Source organism: Helianthus annuus, chromosome 13 (assembly GCF_002127325.2).
Source record: "Helianthus annuus cultivar XRQ/B chromosome 13, HanXRQr2.0-SUNRISE, whole genome shotgun sequence".
NCBI lineage: Eukaryota > Viridiplantae > Streptophyta > Magnoliopsida > Asterales > Asteraceae > Helianthus > Helianthus annuus.
Window position 1 is genome coordinate 20,909,578 of NC_035445.2, and position 27,608 is coordinate 20,937,185.

The 27,608-nt window shown below is 38.8% G+C and overlaps 1 long non-coding RNA gene across 3 annotated transcripts; it reads right to left on the reverse strand.

Annotated features, from left to right (window-relative positions):
• Positions 1-24,249: 24,249 nt before the first annotated feature.
• Positions 24,250-27,287, reverse strand: LOC110902442. Of its 3 annotated transcripts, XR_004877068.1 has the most exons (4): positions 27,181-27,287; positions 26,684-26,978; positions 25,508-26,288; positions 24,250-24,640 (listed from the first exon to the last, which is right to left on the reverse strand). It is a non-coding gene; the product is annotated as an uncharacterized LOC110902442 (long non-coding RNA). The 3 variants fall into 3 exon arrangements; XR_002571112.2 differs by lacking the exon at positions 24,250-24,640 and having other exon boundaries at positions 24,895-26,181; XR_004877067.1 differs by lacking the exon at positions 24,250-24,640 and having other exon boundaries at positions 24,895-26,288.
• Between the last annotated feature and the right edge of the window lie 321 nt (positions 27,288-27,608).

Below are 27,608 nucleotides of genomic sequence, written 5' to 3' on the forward strand. Positions count from 1 at the left end.
ATTAACAAAATTGCTGCCCAAAAAGCAATTAAACAAGAGAATCGAGAGAGGCAGTGGTCTCCTCTGACCAAAACTCCTGCGGAGGTTCTCAGTACGGAGAATTATCAGTTTAAGCAGCCGCGGCAGATGAAAAACAAGAAGGGTCATGATCCAAATCTGTACTGTGATTATCACAAGGACACGGGTCACACAACTGACAATTGTATCAGTTTGCGCACTGAGATCGAAAAGGCACTCAAAAGCGAGAAACTCACTCATCTGGTGCAAAACGTGCGCAAGGAGGTTCATCAAAGTATCCACAAAGATGAAGGACCAAGTAACAAGAAAGCAAAGCAAATATGTATGGTTCAAGGTGGTCCGGCGCGAAGGCGAACCATAAACGAAGTCACAATGAATGATGGCACGAGCAGCAAGTGATTTTTCCTGTTGTACCAGGGGGTCCTCAAGAAGAACGACTGGTCATCATAACTGGTATTTTTGGTCATTATCGTACTGATTATATGTTTATTGATCCGGGGAGTTCTATGGATATTATCTATGAGCAGTGTTTCAAGCAGTTAGACCAGAGGATAAGGCGTGCTTAAAACCAGTTGATTTCCCACTAACTGGTTTCTGTAATGAAGCCATCTTTCCGTTGGGTCAGATCTCTTTCCTATTACACTTTTGGATGGCAAACACTCATGCACTGTGTCGGTCAATTTATGGTTATGCTAGCTACGTCCTGCCATGATGTTTTGTTGGGAAGGCGTTCACAAAGGGAGTTTAGTATGATTACTTCCATACCGCATGCTGCTTGTGGTTTTCCAACAAAAACGGGCGTAGCAATTCTATATTCAAGAAAGGAAGTCATGTCTGTGGGTGATGAACCCCCAGTTAAAGTCGCAAAGCCTTCTCCTCTCAATGAGCTAGAGAAATGGGTTCTTAACAGTGAATATCCGGAGCAACCGTCCTACTAGGACCGATAGTGTCTCCAACGATTCGCGCAAGACTCAAACAACTTTTATTTGAGAATACGGATATTTTTGCATGGTCCCCAGTGGATATGACCGGTGTACCAAGAGAGATGGCGGAACACTGTTTGAATGTACGTCCTTCAGTGGAACCTTTGGTACAAGGAAAACGCAGTCTAGGTCCAGAAAAAACTCGCGCAATGAATGAACAGGTAGCTGAACTGCTTCAAGCAAGAATACTACGAGAAGTTCGGTATCAAACATGGGTGGCCAACCCAGTGATGGTTCAGAAACACAATGGCGGATGGCGTATGTGTGTTGATTTCAAGGACCTCAACAAAGCTTGTCCAAAGGACTGTTATTCTCTCCCAGTGATTAATAAAAAGGTCGATTTGTTAGCCTCGTTCCGCTGGAAATCTTTTCTCGACTGCTATAAAGGCTATCACCAAGTGTAAATGAAAGAAGAAGACGAGGATAAGACAGCCTTCCGCACAGAGAAAGGTATTTTTTGCTACACGAAGATGCCTTTTGGCCTCCGCAATGCGGGAGCTACATATCAACGGTTGATGGATAAAATCTTTGGAGAGGATATTGGTGTAACAATCGAGGTTTATATTGATGACCTTGTCATCATGAGTCCGGATGAAGAATTAATGCTCAAGAATATTCAGCGCACCTTTAATTCCTTGCGCAAAGTTAATTTGAAGCTGAATCCAGTAAAATGTTCGTTTGGCATGGAGGAGGGCAAATTCTTAGGATTCATCGTAACCAAAGAAGGTTTCAAACTTAATCCGGAAAAGGTAGAAGCCATTCAGCGCATGCCATCACCAATATCTATCAAAGAGATGCAACGCCTAGCTGGTCGACTGGCTGCGCTTAACCGATTTTTAGCAAACCATGCTGCCAAATCTTATCCTTTCATAAGCACTTTGCGTAATTGTGTCAAGAAGAGTCAGTTTCAATGGACTCCTGAGGCCGAGAAAGCTTTTCAGGAAATGAAAGAATGCTTAATTCAGTTACCTACTTTAACGGCTTCGCGGTAAGAAAACCCATTAGTCTTATATCTCTCCGCATCTGATATTGCAGTTGGCGCAGTGTTGTTAGTGGAAAGAGACGGAGTCCAAACTCCAATATATTATATCAGCAAGATGTAAGATGTTGACGGGTCCAGAAACCCGTTATTCAATCATGGAAAAGCTTGTTCTAGCGTTAGTTCACGCCTCGCGCAGACTACAAAGGTATTTTTCTGGCCATGCCATAACCGTTCTTACTAATTATTATTTGGGTCAAATTTTATCCAAACCGGATGTTGCTGGCCAGTTGGCAAAGTGGGCCATCGAATTGGGTGGACACAATATATTGTAGAAGCAGCACCCAGCTATTAAGGGCTAAGTTTGGCGGATTTCCTTACGGAAGTTCCGATTGATAAAATTCAAGAGTACAAAGCCATACAGAACCCGGTTCCAGTTTTTGACGACAGCATGTGGACCTTGCACACAGAGGGTGCTTCTGACGATTACGGCGTAGGGGTTGGCCTTTGTTTAGTCAGTCCCGACAATCACGAGTTTACTTACGCCATTCAGTTAGACTTCAAAAGTACCAACAATGAAGCAGGGTATGAAGGTTTTCTGGCGGGACTTCGCCTAGGAATTAAAATGGGTGCAAAGAATCTAGAGGCGCATGTTGATTCTTTGTTAGTTGCTCGACAAATCAACGGTCTCCACGATGCGAAAGATGAAACCATGGCGTTAAACCTTCAACATGCGAAGTTTTTAATTGAAAGAATTTCTGACTTTCAGAGTAAATCAAATGGTGTTAAACCTTCAACAAGCTCGCGGATGCACTCAGCAAGTTAGCTGCTACAAGTTTCAAACATCTGGCAAAAGAGGTGCGCATCGAAGTTCTATCAAACCTTTATGTTCCTTTACGACACGTAAACATGGTAGAAATCGGAAATCCATCCTGGATGTCTCTGATTATTATGTTGTTACAGCACGGAACTCTTCCGGAGGGAAAGGTAGAAGCAAGAAAAATTCAGAACAAAGCATTGAATTATGAAATGGCAGATGGAATTCTCAACCGGAAGTCCTATACGGGTCCTCTTCTATGATGTGTTGACAAACATGACGCGCAGTACTTGGTTCGAGAAATCCACAAAGGATTATGATGAATTCATGCCGGTCCTCGCATGGTGGTGGCGAAAATTATGAGCGCAGGCTATTACTTGCCTGGCATGCACTTGGATGCTGTCGAGACTTTGCGCAAATGTGCATCATGCCAACGTCATGCTCCAAAGACCCTCCACCCAAAAAATCCTTTGGTTCCAGTAACCACAGCATGGCCTTTCCAACAGTGGGCAGTCGATCTGGTTGGACCTTTCCCTGATGCGCCCGGCGTAGTGAAATTTATCATAGTTGCTGTGGATTACTTCACAAAATGGGTGGAGGTGAAACCCCTGGCATGAACCACCGCAATGTTTATCAGGAAGTTCATCTTGGAGCATATTATTTGTCGGTTTGGTTTACTGCTCTACATCATCACAGATAACGGTGCCAATTTTGCTTCCGACGATTTACAAAAATGTGCGTATCGAGCACAGTTTCGCCTCCGTGGCGCACCCACAGGTAAATGGTGAAGTTGAGAACATCAATAAGCAGATCGTGGATGGTATCAAGGCAAGATTGGGAACCGCAAGAAGAGGTTGGGTCCATGAGTTGTCAAGTATTCTTTGGGCTTATCGCACCATGCCAAAGACTAGCACGGGTGAAACACCGTTCAGCCTTGTCTACGGAACGGATGCCGTGATCCCAGCAGAAATCGGTCTTCCGTCACCTCGTATGCTAGCCATGGAGAAACAAAATAATGAACAAGAGTGCATGCTTGACTTGGACCTCCTCGAAGAAAGACGAGAGAATGCAACCATTAATAAAGCCAAGTATAAGTCAAAATTGGAGAAATACTATAATGCACGGGTTCGCGTATGCACCTTCGTACCTGGGGATTTTGTCTTGAGAGATAACGAAGTATCAAACTCCAAACACCCTGGGAAGCTCGCGCCTAAATGGGAAGGGCCTTATGTAATCAACGAGGTCCTGGGGAAAGGAGCTTACACCCTACGCAGGATTGATGGAACAGATGTTCCGCGGACGTGGAACGCGCAGCAGCTGCGCAGGTGCTACATGTAATCTTAGCATCCTTTGTACTTGGAAGGGTCCTTGCGCCTTACCAACAAGGATCGCTACTTACACATGCATCAACTTTAATTATCTTATTTATCCTAAATGTAATCTTAACAGCTTTGTAACTATCGACCCCTGCGCCTTATCAATATCAATGCAATGTCTGTTACTTACATCATACCTTCTTTTTATGTTTTATTACAAATGCATCCAATTCCTATTGGTAAGCACAAAAACACTATGGTAATCTAATACAAGTCTCATGAACAACCTGCAGTCAAATGTAACTGTGCAAGGTCCAGTCCTATGTTCAGACATGAGCTTTATACCATCTTTATTTGTCTCACCTAAACAAAGTAATTGTACTCATGCAAATATTGTAACTAAAACATATGATATATTCACAAGAAAGGTTACATGTGCGCAAGCACATTAACAAAACATTACAAAAAGGGATCTAACATCCCAAACATGTTCAAATAACAGAAACAACTTCCACAAGTTACAACGACCTACTCTAAGTCTTCTTCATCTGAAGCATCCGCTTCATCAGGAAATATTTCTTTCAGTTGGTCCACGAAGTTCTCAGACTGAAGCGCAATAGTCACCAAGTCCATCATCGGGAGGCGCATGTTATTGTATTCTTCTTTAGCAGCAGCATGAGCAGCACCGGTGTCAACCCCACGGGTGGCAGACCTGCTGGTATCCCAGTTAACTCTCAAAGCATTGGTGACATGCTGAGTACATTCCACATATCCCTGTGCATAGCCGTCATGGCGTGCAGTCACCATCAGGTTAGCAACAGTTTGGTCCAGATCAATTGAGTTCAGAATTGAATTTGCATCCTGCGCAGACAAAGTCATATTATGAGTATACAAACTTATTCAAAATAATTCAGGGGGTTGAGATACTTACGTTTATGATCCCATAGTGTTGCATCCACATCATGTTGTTCTTCAAGGGCTCAACCAAGCTTTCCGCCGTCACCCTGGCAGTTTCTGAACTTTCAAGTTTTTCTTCAGTCTCGGTGAGGCGGCACGTAGTTTCGGCTTTTCAACTTTTGCAAGTTGCAAATCTTTCTTCACAGACTCAAGTTCCGCTTTGGCTTAATCCTGATCATGTAATAAAGAGGTAAGTTCTTCAGTCTCCTTATTTCTAAGGGCAAGAGTTTCACAAGTTTGTACCTCTCTTTGCTCGCTTCTTTCTCTGTGAGACCGGGCCACATCACGAGCAGCCTCTGCATCCGCTTTTTCTTTCTTCAACTTCTCAATCTCCTCCTTGAGATTGTTCACATCATTTCGAAGAACCCTCTTTTCATTGTTATCTTTTTAACATATCTCTTTCCATCGCTTGCGGGCTTCCGCAAGCCGAGCAGCTTCTGCTTTAGCCTTCTTCTCCCAGCTCATGGCTGACCATTCTTCCGTCTTCTATTCACCCTCGAATTTGGCTTAATCAGCTTCAAGCTTGGCTCTCAAAGTAGCAACCTTTGTTTTCTCTTCAACAACTTCTTTTTTGGATGCTTCAACAGCATCCCACTCTTTGTGCATACTGCGCCACTCGCGCACTATTCGGTGAGTAGTTGAAGTTGAGCTGGTTGTCTGTTGAATATGGGCACGGTAGGTACGTTCTGCGTTTGCTCTTCTTGGAAAGTAATTTCTGCTGGGGGAAAGGCACCTTGAAACCACTCCTAACAAACTTGCCAGTCAGAAAAAGCATCTCCTTGCTTCAACTTCCATACAGGCATGGATGTTAGAAGCTCTCTTCTCCGAATAAGTTCTATAGTAGTGATCCCCTGGAGTCTCATCCGGGCGGATAGGAGATTCTTCTTCATCATGAACAATATAGGCTTGATGCTCAATATTTTTTTGGATTTTCTTCAACATTATTTTTGGGAGGCTCGGAAGTGGGTGCAGAGGAAGAATGAATGGTTACCACAGGTACTTCTTCCTCAATAATGGATTTTTTTCTTTTTAGGCCCCTGCGCGTCCGCCATAACTTCAGGAGACATTGGTTTGGTAACACCAACATCAACTGTCTCCACCTCCGCTTCACCAGTCTTCTTCGCTTCCGCTTCCATAGTTTTCTCCACCTCCGCTTCCACAGTCTTTGTACCCTCTAAATTTTCTTTAACAGACTCAGGGGGGTGACGGCGGAAGGTCATCACTGAAAGCAGATAACGTTTTCGCTTGGACAGATAGAACAGGTTTTTTCTGCAGGGAAAAATTAACAAGGTTATTTTATAATATGGTAAAGGCGGAAATCGGGAAAACGACACTCACCTGGGGAGAGCTTCGCAGCAAAGGCGTCTAGATTGCCTTTCTTGCTGATCTTTTTCCTTGAGATCTTTTTTGCGGGATGCGCCACAGCTTGGCCTTCAGGCTTCTTTCTTTTACCCGCCTTAGTCCTCACCAGCGGCTCAGGACTAGATTCCACATCAATTGGATCATTCGGGTTTGATATTGGGATGTCCGCGGTGTCTCGGGGCTCCGCCTTGGGTTGTTTCACAGCTACAGGCACAAGACCCTCTAATGAGTCAGACACCACTACGTAATCACACCAAGAATCAGACACAAGGCGCGTACCTTTCTTCTTCTTCTCTACCTTTGGAACGTCTGCCTTCGGCATTTCAGACTTCTTGGTTGCAGTAGAGGCAACAGGTCGATGGAGGCGCCTCTTCTCGGTCGGGAGTGAGCCAAAAGAAGTCATATTGCAATATTACCCAAAGTGCAACATCAGCAAAGAGTAATATTGCAATATTACATGGAAGATGCAAAAAAATGAACTTACCAACATCAGCAGAAGGTTGCGCAAAGTTCTTCACCGCCTAATGGTACCATGGCTCCTTATCAGCACCTAACTGGACTGTTGTCATTTTCCCCTTTTCTCTCTTATACGCCACTACGTATAAGGCGACATCTGCAGAAAGAAAGTCGATAACAAACAATATCACGGAATATAAGCAAAGGCTTTCATGACTTACTAGTTTTATCTTTTACATACACTGGTTTGTCACGGCGATCTGCTCTCCAATAAAGACTCATTTTGGCAGCAACCAAGGCCTTTTCAGGTAATTGAATAGAAGGAATATCTTTAATATCTTGATACCAGATTTCAGTCACCGGAGCATCCAAGTTTTCCGGTGGGATTTCCTTTACACCCCGGAACTCCATCGTCACCGGTATCACTCCTGATTTAATAAAAAATAATTTTGATTTCCACTCATGGAATGATTTTGGAGGGGTAAGAAGGATCTTTTTCACTGAAGGACGTTGCATAAACGAGTAGAACCCTTGTGAGCAGTGCAACTGGTAGAAAACTCGAAATCGCTCAACCAATGGTGCAATATCCATGGACTGACAAAGAAATTCAAAGTGCCGTATCCGAACCATCCCCATAGGATGTAGCTGAGATAAGTGGAATTTGTAATAACCCAGAACTTCAAGAACAAATTTTGTTGTCGGTAGCCGGAAGTTTCCGTCGGCAAATTAATCCCAGAATAAGCTAATGTAACCGGCCGGATCTTGTGCCGCCGTTTGCCCTTCCTTGGGATAAAAGGAACCCCAACTGTTAGGAAACTTGAAGCTTTTAACGAGATCATTAAAAGTCTCTTCCGACCATTTCAACAGAGGTAAAGAAGAAGACATCTCTTCTACAGTATCTTCTGGTTCATCACCGGTGGACATAGGAATTATGAAAAGCAAAGACATAATTGCAGACCTTTTTAAAGGAAAAGAAATGAGGAAGACGAAAGGTTTTGCAGACAAGTGCTTAAAGAAGAAGTTTCACAAGGGTAGATATACTCATCGCCATTAATGCTCTCGAAAACCGTAAACCTCTTTTTTCAGGAAAACACGGTTATCAAGGTATTAAGGGCGAGTGGGGAAACAGAAATGGCTTCACGCGCACGTAGAAACCACAATTGAAAACGCCCAATTAATGTTTGACGTCTGACACGGATGACAGCCTGTCACACAACCGTCACACGTCAACATCACCACAGTACCTTTTACCAACTTGCCTGCCATGAATCAAGCAATTTCAAAATTCAAATCATGAAAACCTCATATTGAAGGAAAAGACATATCTTCTGAAAGAAATTTATTCGTACCCTGCGCCGAGCAACCTGTTGACCTCTCAACAACAAAAGCGCGCACACTTCATTTTTTTATAGTCCAGTACTCCACCTACTTGCCATTTGCGCATAGGAGCACCACTGGACTGGGGGGGGACTTGAAGGGGTATGGTGCCAAAAACCCTTCGGAAGCGTAGAGGACCATACCATAATTACATTCCAAATTCATCTTGAACAGACCTTGCGCGGCCGCGCAACATGTCTTAGTAAGATTTGGAAAGATCAGTCCTCAATGACCATGCGCCGGAGAATGGAAAGACCAATGTTCAATTAACACCCTTGCGCGGGCCCGCTAAAGGGTATAGTCAAGCTTGAAGATTTAACAACAAAAGACAAGTCTTGGACACATCCGCATGTTTGAAATGAGGACTTGAACAAAAGGAATCAATTCTGTTGAAACAGAATGGACACGTGGCAAGGGATTAATGGTTTACAGCTGTAGATCTTCTAGAAGGCATTAAATGACCATCATGCACAACCTCATTCGGTTATAACCGAATGTGACATGGCAAAATCTGGGTCCTTCATTGAAGTCACAATGATGGCAACAATTTACATGCAAATCTAGACCAAACCACTTTCCACGTGGCATCTCCCCAGCCGTTGATCAAGATCACGATCCGTGTTCATGGATGAGGAGATAACTGTTAACGGAAAAGGAGATTGCGTTATTTCTTCCGTGATATTTTTGGCGCCAAACTTCAGTTATAAATATGAGAATTCAGATACAATCTATTCATTCACTTTCACTTACTTTCTCTCTTACTACTTCATCTTCTTGAGATCGCTGTACTTATTCTCACGCCGGAGGGTGGTCACGGAGAGAACCCCCATTCTACCCGTGGCGATTCTAACGGCTTTCTGTTTTGCAGTGATTTACAACGAAGTAGTTCCCATCAATCATCGGCGAGAGGATTAACCTTTTTATGTTGAAACCCTACCCCCAGATCTGGTTGATTCCGGTCATTTAGATCGGGTGTTTCTTCAATACCCATCCCCGAGCGACATGGCATCTAAACCCTTGAATCCCAATGCTTCTCCTTACATCATCGGTCTTATTATATTATGGGAAGGCGCGCCACAACCTGTTTAACTCCAGGGGGATAAAGAAAACATCTTTTACCCTTTCGTCATTTTTAGATGTTCTGTGGAAGAAAACAAACCCAATCGTCTTCAACCGGTGGAAAAGTATCTACATTGGAGTCTCGCCGACTTGCTCAATTCAACCCAATTTGGCTCGGGCATTGTATATGGTGTTTCTTGTAGAGACATTTTCAGGGTTTTGCTCTTTAGTGATAGTAAGAATGCCTCATGGTTTTATATTCTGGTACGTCAGTTGCTCCAACGTCCTCTCTTCTGCTGGAGTCAGCCTCATTAGGGACGGAAGACCCTCTAGATATAGAAAGGGTTCGTGATCAGGCTGAGCTTTGTCAACCCTTAGATTCCAAAACCGTGACCTCTTTCAGTATGTCCTAATCTGTTGGAACTTGCAACTGGTTTTCCTGCTCCCGGTCCGTCTCGCCGTGACTGTTGGCTTCTTGTGGCCGGCACAATCGGACGTTAGCCAAATTTTTAACGGCTGCCCGCTTGGGGTTTTCTCGTATATCGTGCGTCTGACTTCTCTACAACACTCCACCAATTCATCCATGCTATCGAATTTCTAATGAAAGTATACGGGTCGTATAATTTTATACTGGTCGTATACAACGTTTATTATTTTTTATTCGCTCATATACTCAATGTAAGAGTACTGTTTATTACTTGTATACGGGACGTATAACTGCATACGGCTCGTATATAACGTTTATTATTTTTTATTCGCTCGTATACTCAATATACAAGGACTGTTTATATCTTGTATACGCGCCGTATAATGGTATACGGCCCGTATACAAGTAACAAATTTTGTTTACTAGTATAGGTGGAATTGAAGAAACGTAGTCAGTATGTGTTCCAAGATTAAGTTTACTTTTCTTTGCTTTTACTTCATGTTTATTAACTGGTCGTTTGTTTGACATCAAACGTATAAACAATAATATCAAACGTACGGCAAATAAATGTATAAATAAATGTTAAACCTGATCGCTTTGAAACTCACTAGGTTCCTGGTCATCGTTTGGACCCTTAGACGGTCCACCACTACCGAGAGGAGATTGAAAACTACTGGGCAGCTGTCCACCACTAGTAGGAGGGGATTGAAAACCAATGGGCGGCGGTGCATATTAACCAGCATAATTACCTTGAAAGGCTTCCAAACCCTAAGGATCCTGACTTGCATCAGACGCAAGATTGAGATCGAACGGAACATTCAGATCAAACAAACCCGGATTGTTATTTTGATTGTTTTGATGACTCCTTTGATTCGACTCGCTAGCCGAGTCACTACCAAAAAAGTTTCCCCAAAACGACATTGATAACGTAATATAATTTGAATGCAGAGAAATATAGAAGAAACGAATAGAAGTTGAATGAAAATGAATAAGATTAGTGTCGTTTAATAGACGTTTTCTACAGAATATTACATCGTTTCAAATAATTAACACGCGGATCGAGGAATCTAACGTCGAATCAAATAACTCGCACGAATATCAAGGAATCTAACGTCTAATCGCATGACTGGCACGAGAATCGATGAATATAACATCGAATCGAAGAATCTTACGTCTAGTCAAACAGTTAAAATTTAAAACGAAATTTGAAATTCGAAATATACGGGCCGTATAACCTTGTGTCATATACATTATATACGACCATACAAAAATCTTATTCTCACATGGTATATACGGGCCGTATAGTATAACCTTATACGGTCCATATACACTATGTGAGAATAAGATTTTACCATTTAGGATTAGTAATACGCTTATTTAAACACTTTTCTAAACAGTTATTTAAAAAAAATGTCAAATTGATGCTGCTAGTGTTAAATAATTGTAAATGGTAGTGTAGCACTATTGTTCACATATATTGTACCATGTTCAAAAGCAGTTGTATCTTCTTTATAACTTTATAACTGGCGGTCCCCTCTTTCGTTTTTAGGTCATACTTGTACATCTACCGTACCTAATGATAGGGAGTTGTACTAGGGACATGATCAATTGTAGTTTTACCCTAGTGGGTGTGGTACACGGTCCTCCGCCACATCAGCTTCGTTAGCGTCCCATGGTACCTCTCTTTTATTTCTTAGGCGGCAAAAGGGGCGCTATGGAGAGGGCTCCATCTCAGTAACGAACGCCAATGGTATGTGCAGGCAGGACCCAATGTTTTCAATCAATCAGTTTTTTCCACTTTAATTATTTTTTTATTTTGTTTAATAGAGAGCTTTAAAGAAGTTTTATCACACACCGTATAAATTAATAATAAAATTCATCACTTATGTGGTGCATACCTGGTAATATAAAACCCCTAGGCTTTAAAATACACCCAGCCTTAGCCGTAGTATACATAACATTTTCTTAAAGGAAAAAAAAAAAAAAAAACAAGATGTTCGTTGTATATAAGGAGGTGCTATGTGCCAGACGAAAATAAAATATGTAAATTTATTTTCGAACATATACAAAACCAATTTTTCCCTATTGGTTTAAATAGGTGGTGGAGGTAATAGTGCCAGACAGCTGCCTGACACTCATCTATTGGCTTAACAAATTTACGATTTTATCCCGCCTTAAAATTACGATTTTGCCATCAGTACAAAATTATGTTTTTGCCCACACTTAAAAATAAATTTGCGCTTTTACTCGCAGCTAAAAATTTCGATTTTGCCCTCGGCTAAAAATTTCGATTTTGCCCTCGGTTTAAATTTACACTTTGCCATTAGTTTTTTTCCTTAAAATTACGATTTTGCCATCAATTCAAAATTATGTTTTTACCCCCATTTACAAATAAATTTGCGCTTTTGCTCCCAGCTAAAAAATTCGATTTTGCCCTCGGTTAAAAATTACGATTTTGCCCCGTTTAAATTTACACTTTTACCCGTAGTTTTTTCCCTTAAAGTTACGATTTTGCCATCAATTCAAAATTATGTTTTTACCCCCTACTTATAAATAAATGTACGCTTTTGCTCCCAACAAAAAAAAATCAATTTTACCCTCGGTTAGAAATTACGATTTTGCCCCGTTTAAATTTAGAATTTTAGCAGTAGTTTTTTCTCTTAAAGTTACGATTTTGCCATCAATTCAAAATTATGTTTTTACCCCCCCCCACTTAAAAATAAATGTACCCTTTTGCTACCAGTTAAAAATTTCAATTTTCCCTCGGTTAAAATTTACGATTTTGCCCCGTTTAAATTTAGAGTTTTGCCATTAGTTTTTTTCCTTACAGCCAAGTTACGATTTTCCCCCAACTTAAATTTACATTTTCTCCATCTTTTTGTTTGTTTTCCTGGTTAAATTACAATTTTGCCCCCAGTGTAAATTTGCAGTCATGCCGGCAGGTGCCTGTCACTCCCCCATTACTCCTTTTAATTTACAATTTTATCCCTGAATTAAAATTATAATCTCGCCCTCGGTTCAAAATTGCGCTTTTCCCATCGTTTTATTTTTTTAGTAAAACTGTAAAAGTTTTTTGTTTTAATTGGTTTACTCTATTTATTATTTTTTTTTTCGTGTCAAAGAGCTGCCTGACACTCGCTCATTAGTCTAGAAAAATTACGGTTTTGCCCGGAGCCGAAAATTACGGTCTTATCATCGTTTTAATTTTTTTCCTAACAAAATTATAATTGTGTTTTTTAATTGATTGAAAATTATTCGGCTATCGCCCCGCAACGCAGACGACGCATCAACTAGTTAGATACATATATACCTTTGCAAGCCCCACATAAATGGTAACTTGTGTATATACATAAAACAACAACCACAAACATATATAACTTTTACGGTTAAAATCACATTACATTTTTTTAAAGGTGTGAATTATTCGTGAATGTCGAGAGGTATGGCACACGTTGTCTTAACTGGGTCCGCGCTAGAAAGCCTCTTCAAGCAATAGATTCCCAATTTGAACCCCTCAATGAAAAACCCTATCACCCAAACTAGAACTTGAGACCTCGAGGGAAAAACTCACCCGGGCCTACCATAAGTGAACTTAGATACCCGTGGCCACCACTAGAGCACTAGTGATGGTTCACATTACATCTGTCTTTTGCAACATTTAAACCAACAACTATTTGATTAGGGAGTATGCTATTTTACCACCAAGCTATCCCCTTAGTTTAATACACATCATGGGTTATATATGGTTTTTTTAATGATAACGCTTCCTGCTACTATATTACATCAATAATTCTAAATATTCATCTTTGTCAAGGGTTGCACTTAAGAACTCTCCTCTAAAAGGCATATGCCTCTACCAACTTTACCAAATAGGCTTTCCCCACAATAACAGTTATATGTGGATACTTTAACCTTTTGTATGAAAAAAAAAGTTATCTGTTGTACATAAGGATAAGGAGGTGTTAAGTACAAGACGTAAATAAACTAGATAAAATATATGTATAAAAAGTTATTAGGACCCGTGTATTGCGACGGGACTGTTAAACTGAACAAAAATAAACGTAAAAATGTTAAAATATGCACGCACGATCCGGGGTATTAACACACCAAATCTACAACGAAAGAAAAAAAACCTAAAAAATAAGAACAAAACCCACAAAATAATGTTTTTAAAGTTGGATCTATAATCAAACTAGCCTTCTTATTGGTTCACTCTCAGATCAATTGAACCGCTTTATAACCAGATTAAACTACGAAATGTAAAAAGTATAGAGATACAAAATTAAAAGAACGGATTATAATTCATATATAAAAATAAGTTCAGCTCGGAGAATGTACTAAATTATATAGTATAACAAAAACTAAAAATTAGAAACGAAAAAGTAAAGTCATTTATATAATAAAGGGAAGTAATAATAACATATCGTAAAATCTTATTCAAGTAAATTGCCATTTTAGTCCCTGAGTTTTGCTCTAAAATGTCATTTTAGTCCAAATAGTTTTTTTTCACCTATGGGTCCCTGCCTTTTGCGCTTTATTGCCATTTTGGTCAAACTCATTAACTCTGTTAGATAATGTCAGTTAACTCACACTAAATAGTTTGATACTTGCCATTTTCATCCAAAACCTTTTTATCCCTTTATAAATAATATATATATACAACTACTATCTTATAACGTTATATCTTTTTAATAAACAAACAACCCCATTTCTCTCTCTCTATCTCTCTCTCACACTCTCTCTCCTCAAGAACACCCTAAGCCACACCACTTTGCACCACCACCCAAATGTCATAGAACCACCACCTACCACAGTTAACCACCACCCAACTGTCATAGAACCACTACCACCAACCACCGTTCACCACCACCCAATCGTTCATCACCAACCACCCGCCAATCCTAGATCTAATGAAGACCGATGCGGGCAAGAGGATTGATTTGCAAACGATTTTGAAACTCATCTTCGGACATCAGTGTATTCTCCGGCGAGTGTTCAGTGAACCTGCGATTGAATGTCAGAGAAAATAGAGTATTTTGATTTCTTTTTTTTTTTGGCTGAATTGTTAACAAAAACAAATTGAGTGAAAATTGGTTGTCTTCTTTCATTTAGTTGATTAAACTGGGTGAAAATTGGTGGGTTGTATAAATAGATACCTACGCATACGGTCAGATCCATGGTTCCGATGCGTCGGCCGGAGAAACAGAGATACCTGATCTCTATTTAATCTGAACAGACAAGTAATGGTGTGGTGGTGGTCGTAAGATGTTTGGCTTAAATCTGAATTGACAAGTGGTATTGTGGTGGCGGTGGATGTTGCCGAAGACGGAGAAAGGGTGTCACTGCAGTTTTTAGCCGGTGGCGGGGGTGGCGAAATAAAGGGGTCCCATTAATAATAATAATAATAATAACATTAATTTTTTTCTTTTTTTAATGTAAAATAAATTTTGGATCAAATTGGCAACCGAAAAGATTTAAATTGAAAATCCCCAAAATACCCCTGGTTAAAAATGGGGTTTTTGGACGGAGTTAGAGTGTGTGATCAAAATGGCACCAAAAGGGAAAAGTCAGGAACCCAGATGCGAAAAACAAATTATTTGGACCAAAATGGCAAATTTGGACAAAACTCAGGGACTAAAATGGTAATTTACTCACCTTATTCTCACATGGTGTATACGGGCCGTATAGAATAAAATGAACTGACAAAGGCTATACCAGCAGCCTTTGTCAGTTCATTTTATTCTATACGGGTTGCATAACCTTATAGAACCTGTATACACCATGTGAGAATAAGATTTTAGGGTGGTCGTATATAATGTATACGATACCTTTATATGGGCCGTATAAGGATATACGGCCCGTATACTTTGAATTTCTAATTTTTACTCTACGTATTATGTTTCAAATTCAATTTATGCACAAAAGGGCATAATTGGTATTTTTAAGGCATAATATAAGGACTTGCATAAAACCCGACAAACAATATGATCAAATGGTATAACCTCAGAGGGTTATTCCATTCATTAATGTGATCATAATACAACTTCAAATCAGTAGCTAATTTAGCTTAAACGTGTCAGAATCGAAAGTCAAAGTAGAAGTCAAACTGTTAGACTTTCGGTTGCGAACAAAGCTATAAGCAGGAAATGACAGGTTGGACATAATCTAACATGTGCTAATACGTTATACCAACTGATATAATGTCAAAAATTTGTGTTTAGACGCTTAGAAGTTCATTTAATATAATTTCCAAAAATATGTGTTTTGACTTTTATTTTAATAGAATTTGACCCATCATTTGACCAAGTTAACGTGATCTTCAGGAGGTGCCCCCATAGGGGATTATCACCTACCTTATGACGATCACGTAGCCAAGTTCGATTCGAACATTGGCTTTACCAAAACGGTCTTAACCGAAAGTCAAAGCAAAAGTCAATTTTCTTGACTTTCGGCTAAATACTAGCCTTAAAACTGAAAAGGAACTAGGGAAGGACACTTACAAGTGTTCTAGGATGCTTATAACTTCAGTAGGAGGGCTCTATACGCAGAAGCAACTCCAAGAGATGATTAGAGAGAAAGAGATTGAATGGTGCAAGTTGAGAGGCTTATCAAGGCCTCTATTTATAGTTGCACCAAGTTCATGAGATGATGCCAAGTGTTTCCAGGGCTTTTCTAGTGTTGATTAGTGTCCACTGAGGTGTAAGAAGCAGGAGGAGAATGGAAATTCACGACATATGTGGCATAAGGTGTAGGCTGCCATGGCAGTCTGCACAAACTGCCAGCTGCACCCCCTTACGGACCATAAGGGGTGATGGCTTACGGTCCGTAAGGACCTAGCGCGCCCATGGTATTCAAATACCTTACGGTCCGTAAGTGACTATCAGATATAATATAATATTTGCCTTACGGTCCGTAAGGCATAAGCCTTGCGGTCCGTAAGGATCCTTCAGAAGCCATAATTTTGGCATTTTGTCACAAATGGTCCCTCCACATCCAATCTTCCTCAATTTTATATATATGGTCCCTCTCGTCCGACAATTTGGTATATTTGAGAGTTGATTGGACAGGTGTTGCCATATTATTCGATATAAATTTCCGAGGTGTTACATCCTCACCCCTTAAAAGAAATATCGTCCTCGAGATTTTATTCAAATCGATAGGGGTATTTTTGTCTCATATTCGCTTCAATCTCCCATGTATATTCTTGGCCACGACGGGAATCCATTTGACTTTCACGATGGGGATCAATGTCTTACGGTGCTTTTTAACATGTCGATCCTCGATCGAAATCGGTTTCTCAATGAACCTTAGGTTTTCATCAATTTGCGCATCATGGTGCGACATAGCTAGCGACTCATCGACTAGACATTTCTTTAATTTGATATGTGGAATACGTCATGGATTCCACTGAGTTCCTCAGGTAGCTTAAGTCTATAAGCTACGGAACCGACACATTCAGTTATTTCGAATGGTCCAATGTAACTCAGGCTCAACTTGCCCTTCTTTCCAAATCTCTTGACACCTTTCCAAGGTGATACTTTCAATAAAACTTTGTCCCCAATTTGGAAGCCTCTTATTAGCATAGCTATTCTGCCTATCTCGGGCAGCTTTGAGCCTGTCACGGATCTGAATAATCTTATCTGTGGTTTCCAGGACTATCTCAGGTCCTGATAGTTGGCTTTCTCCAACTTCAGCCCAACAAACGGGTGTTCTACATTTTCTACTATACAAGGCTTCAAATGGAGCGACCTTGATACTTGTATGATAACTATTATTGTAGGGGAATTCAATTAGGGGTATGTGGTTATCCCAACTACCACCTAAATCAATGACGCATGCTCTTAGCATGTCTTCTAATGTTTGAATTGTACGCTCACTCTGACCATTAGTCTTTGGATGGTAAGTCGTACTAAAATTTAATCCCGTACCTAAAGTTTGTTGGAAACTTATCCAAAAATGAGATGTATACCTAGTATCTCTATCAGATACTATGGATACTGGCACTTCATGTAAAGACATCATATTGTCCACATATAATTTAGCAAATTTGTCGGCACTAAAAGTTTCCTTGATTGGCAGAAAATGGGCTGACTTAGTCAGTCTGTCGACTATCACCCAAATCGTGTCATTGCCATGTTTGGTCTTTGGTAACTTGGTAATAAAATTCATCGTTATCATTTCCCATTTCCAAGTGGGAATTTCAAGTTGTTGCAGTAGTTCTGACGGATTCTGATGCTTAGCTTTAACTTGTGAACGCATCAGACATTTAGCTACATAGGTGGCTATAGATTTCTTCATACCCATCCACCAGTATTCTTTTCAGATCCTGGTACATTTTATCTCCTCCAGGATGTACAGAATATCTAGAATTATGCGATTCCTGGAGAATCAGATCTCTGAGTCCTCCGAAAATAGGAACCCAAATGAGATCATTTAATCTCAAGATTCCATCATTTCCAGGTGTTAACTGATCAACATTTCCACCTAATCCTTCATTAGAAGCATTTGCTTCTAATAAGGCTTGCTTCTGAGCATCTAATAGCTTTTTATTCAAGTTAGTCCATAGCTCAATGCTTTTGGCGTTAACCCTAATTGGTTTAACTCTTTCCTTGCGACTTAAGGCGTCAGCAACCACATTTGCCTTGTCGGGATGGTAACGAATCTCACACTCATAATCATTTAAAGTTTCCAACCAACGGTGTTGTCGCATGTTAAGATCTTTTTTATTAAACAGATGCTGGAGGCTTTTATGGTCTATGTATATAATATACTTTGTGCCATATAAATAGTGTCTCCAGAGTTTCAATGCAAATACAACCGCACGCAATTCTAGATAATGGGTGGTATAATTCTTCTCGTGTATCTTAAGTTGTGTGATGCCTAGGCAATCACTTTCCATCTTTGCATAAGCACACAACCCATTCCTGTGTGCGAAGCATCATAGTACACTACAAGGTCTTCAATCCCATCAGGTAGGGTTAAAACAGGAGCATTGCTCAATTTCTGCTTAAGAATCTCAAAGGATTCTTTCTGTTTAGGACCCAATCAAATTTTACATTCTTACGGGTCAACGTAGTCAAACGAGTGGAAATTCGAGAGAAGTTCTCAATGAACCTTCTATAATAGCCAGCCAATCCTAAGAAACTACGAATTTTTGAAGGGGTTTTGGGTGTTTCCCAATCCTAAGATACCACGCTTGCTAATTTTTGGGATATGAGTTTGATTGTTATGATAGTTAAGATGAAAATAATGAAAGAAGATAAAACAGAGATGAAATATGCAGCGGAATGATTAACTTTTCAATCACAGTAATGAAGATATTGCTTTCATCAACATGATTTTATAAATTTTCAATTACAAGTTTACGTATGCATCCCTCTCAGCCTGATCACTCCTTGTTTGTTCGTACAAAAATACCAAGGTGAAAGTGATGAATAGAACAGTACATGCACTATTCTATTTATAGTACAAATGAAACATCTGAAGCATCTAAGTTGACGTCACCTAGACAACGACATCTAACAGCCTAACAAACTCCTAACATCTGCTAGAGCCTAAGAACTATTACACTAATAATACAAGTAAACTCTGTTGATCATCATCTGTTAAAGATCCTCTGTTGGAATTTATCATCTGTTGATCCACAGCAGACCTTAGCTTCATCAGACTTTAGTCTTCTCGGCATAGGATGATCAGACCTTTGCTTCAACAGACTTTATCTTCATCAACAGAGGTTCTCTTTGGCAGACCTTTGGCTTTAGTAGACTTTAGAGAAGCAGATGTTGAGTCTTTTCCTTTGGGAGGAATAGATCTTCAAAGCACTGTTATTTGTAATTAGATGTTGTAGACTATTTCGGCTTTCCAATCATCTATTCTTTATTTCTCATCAGGTTTTCCCCGATTTGGTCTTTGAATTGTTATTCAAAGTTCATGGAAACCATATCTTCAAAATCCCTTTCTAGTTCAAGGTTCAATAGCTCTTGGAGGTCACCTGCATCCAGACCATATGCATGCTCCATTCTTATCCTTTGAACATCACCATCTGGTTTAATGGGTGAAGAATTATTTTTTCTGAGTTTGGTGATTGTGGCCTGCTCACAATATTAGTAAGTGTTTCACGCAGTTGGTCACTAGCAGGATCTGTGTGATATAACAGTTGGTTTTCTCAGTCCCTCTTTCCTGTAGAAGTCTTTATACATCTTTGTATCTGCCTCAGACATTTGCTTCTACCTTTTTGCTTGATTTAAGGCAGCTATAGACAAGCCAGATGCTGAGGATTGCTTTTTCAATGTAAGGGTCTGTTGAGGGACAACAATTGTTGGATATTCTACCTTCTTTGGAACTGTAGGATCCTTTTCTCTTAGCTGTTCCAGTTTCTTGTATGTTTCAATAATCCTGGACTCTGTCCATCTGGCAACAGACCTTGCATTACCATACTCTGCAGCAACTAGCTCTTCTTTCATTCTCTTCAGCTTCAATGCCTTGTTTTGATCAACTTGTTTGTATTTCTTCCAGTCTGGTGAAGTTGACTTATGTAAAGGGTCATTGAGCATCTTTTGAATTCTTTCTATTACTTCTTTGAGAGCATCTGGTGACCAATATTTGAATTGTGCTCTGTTTTCTTTGTATGGTTTATGTTTCATGATGTGATCAAGGTAATCCTATCTTAGTTCCTTATCAAGCTTAGTGTTTATTGGCTTCTCAGACATGGACTTGCTCAGATCCTTAGCATAATCTTCTATCTTACTCACCTTGCTAAGTTCTAGTGACAAGATTCCCTAAGTAGTCCTGTCATCCATCCCTTTGCACTTCTCCCTTCCAATAATCTCAGTCTGTCTTGCTTTCAACTTCAATTATTCATCTAAGTTTTTAGGCTTGCGATAACCATTGAGAGATGGGAAGGACAGTTGTGATGTATCCTCTATTGAATAAAAAGATTCAATTTCACCTTTGATTGTATGAATCTCCAGAGGATACTAAGCAGCCGGTGGGATGATTTGTGGTGGTGGTTGAGTGGATAGAAATGAAGTGGATCTTGGTGGAAATGACAAGACTGGTGTGACTTGGATGGAGGTAGATGATAAGGGGATTGGTGTTTGAATCTCCTCAACATCTTCTTGCACAACAAAAGTTTTTCTTTTGCGTGTGAATTTGATTTTAGGTGAAGGTGGGCGTGTTCGAATTCTTGGTTGTATGGGCAGTGGTTGTGTTGTTGTGGTAAAGATTATCATGGCAGTGGTTTGTGGTATATCTGCTGATACATCTGTTGTACCAGCATCTGTTGGTTGATTTGGTGGTGATGGTTTCTTTTGAGGTGATTTTTGTGGTGAGGGTTTTGTTTTGGCTTCAGCAGAGGATACACTTCTTGTAGACCTAGTAGTGATTTTAGGAGGGGTGGTGATTGGTTGTCTAACATTTCTTGTTGACTTTCTCCTTTTTGAAGTTCCAATGTCTTCCTTTTCCTCTGCATGGCCTGTTCTTGTTTAATTAGGCTAGAAGCTTTGGCTTTGACTATATCTTGCTTTCTCTGCTTTTCTGAGGCTATCTCTTCTGCTATCTTGTTCAGGGTCTCATCAATCCCTTTTTCACTTCTAGCATCTGATGCCTTAGAAGAGGTTTTGGTTGGTTTTGTAGGAACAAACTCTGAATTTTGTTGTTGCAGTTTTGATGGTTTGGTTTGTGATGAAGGCTGCAACTTTCTCATCTTTTCATTCTCCCCCTTTTTGGCATCATCTTCCACTTCTTCTTGAAGTATAGTGGGAGGAGCAGAGCCAATAGTCTTTAAAAATGTTCCATGATGGCCTTGATATCAGCTTGTGTAATTTTGTACATGGCCTCAACCATGTTTCTTATCAACTCCATGTCAGTTCGTGATTAATATCAGCCAAATTCCGTTGAGCTTGGATAATTGGTTGTGCTGATTTCCACAGCTCATTGGCAATTTTCTTAGTTGAAGGTTGACTTTCAGAATTTGTCAACATCTGTTTCATCAAGCTTTCATTTCTTCCATAGATGTCATTCTTTTCGTCAATTTCTTGTATCTTAATTCATCACTAACTTAATAGGATCATCTGAATTCCTACCAGAGGTAGTTTGATTTGGTTGTATAACAGGAGAAAACTCCAAATTATCAGGACCAAATGCCCCTTTTTCTTGGTACTGGGGACTTCCAACTGAAACAGAGGTTACAATTGTATCCTCAACAGTTGTTGTCTTCAAGGGAGTCTTATAGATTAAACCACTGTCTAACTGAATACTGTTGTTTCACCAGTTGTAGTGGCTGATTCACTTGAACTACCACCAAGAGTTACATGTAACTCAAGGGGTGTAGCCTCCTCAGCTATTTGTGGGCTAGCAAGTTTATTTTTCTTAGACTTAGTCACTTGTGGAAGTTTTCTCTCTTTAATTGGTGACTGAGAGGAACTGATTTGTGTTTGAGTTGTATCAGTTGCTCCAAACGGAGGTATGAATGTTAGTGGAATTATAGTGGACGGTTGTGGAGTTCAAAGAAAAACAGCCATGTGAGAGGGGCTTAGAAACAGACTTTCAATTGAAATGTATGCCTCTTGATTTGGTGTCCCTGTGCTTACAACTGGATCGTTTTGTGAGGATTCAAGAGGAGTTTGAATGGGTGGAGATCTTTCATCAATTGTGAAGAAGTAGCAACAGCGGTTTCTAGTGGCTTTTGTGTTGCCACAATGTTATCCTCTGGATCTCATCTTCTAGAGGTGCCTTTTTATTTTGCTACTTTTTGGTGGGCTTTTTGGATGTGGGGGTTTCTTTTTGGATTTTTCTGGTGTGGGTTTCACAACACCGGTTGTGGTACCATGATCACCAGGAGTAGTGGGCTCAGCAACAGAGGTTTGAGCAACAAATGTGGACTCATCTAAAATAGGCTCATTCCCATTTGCTTGTGTTTTAGAAACTTTTGACTATTTATCTTGCATTTTAGTAAAAGTTTCATTTGTAAGACTTTTCATTTGTAAAGCTTCACCTTGTTGAAAATCTTTTGTAGACACTTGTTTTTGAAGGTAAAAGCTTAAAAGTCTAGGATACATAAGAAAAGCACTATTTGATTTCTTTTTAACAACATTCACATTTTCCAGCAAGTCCAAGAATGATGTCGAGTCAAAGTATGTCGTAATTCATAATAATTCGTGTTAGTTTTAGCGTGTTAAACAGAATAAATCATATGTGTTTATAGATATATTGTAAGTTGATGTTTGGTTGTTTAAACAGGTTCTAACAAGAGTTAACGAGGAAACAAAGTTAAAAGGAAAGTTCCAACAAATCGACGCATGGCTGAAAACTAAAAAAAATCAAACCTGGACGAGCTAGGCGACACGTGCAAGAGTGAGGACATACGTCCGCGACGCACTGGGGCAGCCAAGTGATGTTGCCTCGTTTTTCTTGGAAGTCGGCATAGATGATGACCCCCGCGATACGCGGGGGTGTTTGGGGATTCTGCCGCGACGCATGGCCCAGATCTTGAAGGGATTTCTTTATTTAAAGTGCTGAAACATGCAACTAGGGATCCACCTCTCATAATTCGAACACAACCTACACAGAAGGGTTCTAGGGAAGATTCAAAGCATCACTTTTCATAATTCTTTTGATCTAATCAACTATTCAAGCATGTTCGCGCAACACGAGATGACAATTGATGAAGTAACAACAAGCATGCGAGGCTAAACCACATGTGACTTCCGCCCGGATGAACGTTTAAACGGTTTGATGTATTTATTTGTTTTCTGATTTGTAAAACTAGTATAACTTGACTACTTGTGTTGGTTTATTGATAAACGTTGATTGTGTTTGAATTATTTGTCGATTTCTCAAGTGTATTGGCAATATACTTGCGTTGTTAGCGGGTTGGTAATTTGGTGGATAGTTGATACAATTAAACGCATTGTTAGGTTGCATGGTGAATGTTAAAAACTATCCTTAACAATTAATCAAAACCATTAATCCCAAGACCATGTCTATGTGGTGTTTTGAATCAGTAAACGAATTTTTATGTTAAAACGGGTAATAGGGATTCCAGGTGGAGGTTACTTCTTCTCATCTTGATAACACTTTTGATGACAAATCGTGTTTTCTTTTAAATCTACAAACAAACCCACAAGTTAGTTAATTTATGTTTATACTAGGTTACCACCCGGGATTGCTTCCCGGGCTCGAGAAAATTACTTATACTAAAAATTATTTATTATTAATACATAATTAAAATCATGCAAAAACTATGACATATTAAATGTCTTCGTTGTAAGAAAAGTTATAAATTTTTCATAAACTGAATCGCAGGTTGTGAAGTTGTAGATAGACTTATAAACTTATTGATTGCTTATGATTCATGTTTATAAATTACTTTGTACTAATTTCTTATGATTAATAAAACAATAGAAAATTAATGTATATTAAAAAATACAAATAAAGTGATATATTATAATTAATGACAGTGGATTACAAGGGATTCTAGAAAATATGATGATATTACATCCTCATTTTTATTTATCAAAAGATCAGGTATTTAATCACCTGAACACATTAATCATTCATAGAATTTCAAACAATAAAAAAGTGTAATGGGTTAACCAAATATTAAACATTTATAAAACTCAAAATAACAAACAAAACAAAAATGTAATGAATGTTCAACCAGCCAACTCCTCATTTGTGACCAAAGTTAAAAAAAATTGCATCCCATTTCGATTCGTCATCCACGAACTATGTTTACACTTGCCAATATTGTTCACCCGTTTATTTCACCACCTTAAACCTTAAAGCGTCAATTTTAACCATGTGTGGTTCATATTCAAGACATTTTTCCTTGTGATCCAACCTTGGGAATAGTGTTGGCAACCTTGCGAAAAGACATGAAGATTGATCCTGCCAGATATAAAAAACACACTTTAAAAAATCAAAGAGATAATAAATCAAATCTAAAAAAACACACTATAAAAAATAAAAGAAATAATGAATCAAACCATTAAATATGATAAGAATAATGACACTCATATGATAAAGTTTGAATTAATCTTCTCTTTTATAGTTTGCAGTATCTCATTTTTAACTTCATTCATGGACCATAGCCTAATAGGCTATTGTTTATGATCCATTTCAATTATAATTTAAGCCCAATATGAAAGAGAGAATCAAACACTTATGAGAAGTTTTAATTAAATGTTTTAATTTTGTTGGTAAAAAAATAGGAGTCAATTTTGACCCGGAAGAGGTTGATTTGGGTTAATATTTTATTTCTGATCAAATTTTAGGTTGAAAGTAGCCCAAATTGTATTCGTATTCGAACGATTTATTGAAAAATTTGGATTGCGTAAAAATAAGTGTTCAAAATCATATATAACACGTTATTTTTTAATTAAAAATTATTTTAAGAAATGACAAAAATAAATGCATGTCAACCCAACCATCCAGGCAAGTTCGGACCATTCTAAAAATTTAGAAAATTACATGGTTCGACTCGTTACCCAACCCACTCATATTACCACCTAGTCATCATCGTTTAGAAAGGGAAATGAAATCTACACTACATATTTTCAACCATGCAAAGTTTGTTTTTGGGCCCAAATGTTCAATCCAGGTCTATGTGACGTTATATTATATATAAAGAAAGACACACATTAACTAAGGTGTAGCATGGTTGTGTATTATAGGCTTCCCATTAGAAAAGCGCATAATTGTTGTCAATATGACACACCTGTATGAAGAACATAATTTTAGAAGTAAGACTTGTACCGCTGAGCTAAGCCGAACATGCCAAACGTACCGCCAGTGTGAAGCATCACCACTATGGCACCCACTTTTCCTTCCTGTTTGAATTGCTAACTTGCATAGAGTCCGACTCCGTTAATATCTTTTCCTTGAACATACAGTCTCCTGACAGACAGACGGACCCATTCCTTTGTAGATATAACACCAAAAAACAACCCAATACGACTCATTCAACGCATACCAAAGTTACCTTTTTAACCCATTACTGAACCCATTATTTTAATTTATATAGCATGCATGCGTTAGAAGATAAAAAAGCAAAAAAAAAAAAGGAAAATTTTTCTTACTCTTAAATACCATATTCAGTCCATAGCACAAGGCAACACGAGCAAAGAGCCATGTCAAATTAAGATGCAAACTAACAGATGCATAAAATTCATACCGTTCCCGTCGCTCATTAAGATTCTTCATTGCTCCTTGTAATGTTTTTTTATATATTGCTTAGCAGCTTCAACCTTCTGTTTAGTAGCATTTGAAGGTGCTTCATCACTCGTTACTCGTAATCCTTCCTTCCCATTAATTCTACCTTCCTTTTCCGGTGAAGACTTTGACTTATCTTTTGGCTTCAACTTTTTACACCAACGCCTTGCAAAGTCCATCGTTTAGACAACCAACACTTCCTCCTTATCAACACTCACCTACCGATCAACGAAAATGATCAACGCATTGAGAACCCAAATACCAGTCACCGAAAACAATCAACACATTGTCTATTTAAAAGTACACAGTCCCAACCATATTTCCACTGGAATAAACGAATAAATGAATAATCAGAGCATTCAATATAGAAGAGTTAAAAATATATATATGTACAACTGTAACTTAAAACACTTTAAGCATCTTAAACCAATCAACCATATGCACAATTCATCTTCTAAAACTACTTATTCCAATTAAGTACCAAAACCTATTACCAATGATCAACATAAAGCACATTATATTTAACTAATCCCCAAATCCAATTCGTCAAAATACTTATCTGTGTACCAACATGATATAACACCAAATCTACTTAATCCAATTAGATCTATTATCTATTAGATTTGATCTAGCAAACCCCTGAAACATAGCTGAATCGTCATAAAAACCATACAAACCCCATAAATGTATGCGCTTTTAGAGTTAAGGAAACTAAAGAACCTGAAAGTGAAGCTTGAGCAAGAAAGTATCAACTTGTAGGTTAAATTCAGTTGCATCCCTAAGAAAGCCACCAACAATGGAATCTGCATCTAGGCATGTCTTGTTGAACTTCTACACATATTCATATTGGTGATTATATTTGAGGTTGTGATGTGCAGAAGCAAAGAAGTCAAATCAATGCAGCTTTCGTGCCCCGAATCTACTAGTCATCGCCTTTGAGCTGGGAAAAGCATTTACCTGGAGTCGGCTATTCCTGTTTTTGCTGCACATGAGTGCTCCAAAGGTGGTAGATCCACTGTAAAAACATATTACAACATCAAAAATCATTAAAAAAATTAAGAGAAAAAACCCTAACTTATGTGGTTTTTGAATCCGATCCAACCATGATAGATTTAGCAATAAATAATAAAGATTAACAAAACAATAACTAAAATAGATTAGCAACAAAATAATAAGATCAGAGTTTTTCAGATCTAAGAAATCTAAAATCATAATACCTGATTAACACTTCAAAGTAGAACGACAAAGGAATCGTTGTCGATTCTATATCATTAATAAAATCTGAAACAACGATCCAAGCCGAATTCAGATAGTTGAATCTGTAACATCATTGATGAAATGAAAGAAAAAATCAAATAAATATTTGATTAACAGTTAAGAAACAAAGACAGTAGCCATCAACATTGTCACACCCCAACCGATGGCGGAAACATCGGGATGAGACGAACAAATTGCTCAAAACAACATAACACTAAATGTGACAATATGAATTAAATCATTTTATTAAAACTAAAGAATAATACACTGTTTCGAATATTAAACATAGATTCAAACATTGTTTAATTGCTAAAATGGGTATCTAAAGCCATCCTAGCTTGTTTCTTGAGTCTTGTACTAATCAACCTGCAACATGTATTAAAATAAC